The sequence below is a fragment of the Chrysochloris asiatica genome, unplaced genomic scaffold (assembly GCF_000296735.1).
Source record: "Chrysochloris asiatica unplaced genomic scaffold, ChrAsi1.0 scaffold00121, whole genome shotgun sequence".
NCBI lineage: Eukaryota > Metazoa > Chordata > Mammalia > Afrosoricida > Chrysochloridae > Chrysochloris > Chrysochloris asiatica.
Window position 1 is genome coordinate 9511134 of NW_006408639.1, and position 1490 is coordinate 9512623.

The following is a 1490-nucleotide window of genomic DNA, read 5'->3' on the forward strand; positions in this document are numbered from 1 at the left end:
CGCCTGAAGATAATAAATACAAAGTGTTTAGGAAACCTTGTATGAATCAAACAACAAAAATAAAAACACATCCACAGCATTTATTGTGTATCAAGTCCTGACCTAATCACTTTACACATGTTCTTTTAAGCCTCACAGTTACTATGCCCATTTTACTAATGAGGAAGCCAAGGGACAGAAGGGTCTTGTCTGGGACTGAATTTGGTCCACTCGTTGCTGGTTTGCAACCTATGCATGCCTTTAACTTTAAAAAAACTTCCTTGTGCTCTAGGCTCTGAATTTGCTAAATCAATTCTGGTGGACAAGTGGACCACAATTTTGGTCACCTTTTGGGGTACGGGGAAGAGGAGGCTAGAAGGATAGCTAGACCCAGCTCCTTTCCTTGGGGAGCTATTTTTAGGGCGCTGTGGGTTAATGAACCAGACTGCAAAGCCTGTTTGAACTGCAAGATTTGTGGTTCAAGCTTACCAGATGCTACTTGGAAACCACATACAGGGTCGCTATGAGTCGGAACCGACTTGACAGCATTTAACAACAACAACAATGTGGTTTAAACAGAAAAACCGCAAATGGGTGGCTTTAAAGAACAGGAATTTATGTTCAAACCAGGTTCTCGGCCATGTCAGTTCCTTCTGTGAATCGCTCCTAGTTTCTGGTGTCTGTCAGTGACTGGGCAGCCCTTTACTTATGGAGGGGTCTGACTTCTGCGTCTATTCTTTCTATAACTCAGAAGTGATTTGGTTTAGGACGCAACTCACTCTGTCTTAATCGGATTAGCACAACTAAAGAAACCCCCTGTGTTCAAGCAAGGTCACATTAATAGGTTAGGGGTTAGGATTTTAACATTCACTTTATCAGAGGGTCTCAATCCATTCCATAATAAGAGCTCATAGTTCAAGAGGAGCAGGGAGTGGGTAGGGATAGGGAGAGAAGAAGATGGGAGTTTACAAGATGCATTCATATCCATCATCTTCATCAATGCTCCCAAGATCTGTCTAAGGTAGCATTTTACAGATGAGAAACCAACACAGCTTCATTTTCAGATCAGGGAAGCCACACAGAGATGCTAGGAGCCACACAGAGATCCTGCCCAAGGTGCACAGCTGGACTTCCTTCCACAGGGCGTGTCTTTCTATACCATCAGAATGTTTTCTTCTGGAAACTCTTAAGTACCCCACTGTCTCATTAGAGGTAAGTGGGGGGCTGGCAAGTCTTACTCTATTCACAGAGCCCCTCCCTCCAAGGTCGGTCATTCTAATAGCATAATGACACAGTGCTCCTTCTGTGCTAAATGCTCACACTGAATCCCCAAAACCAATTCAGGCAGCAGAGTCATCATGACTATTTTCAATTGAGGAAACTATGGAGAAGTTAAGCCCCTTACCCAAGGATGCACCGAACCCTCTCCTAGTCCCAAATTTCATTGGTGTGGAATGCTGTTTCCTCCTCAGAAGTCTAGTTCTCAGTAAGCCATCTACTATTTCCCCTCT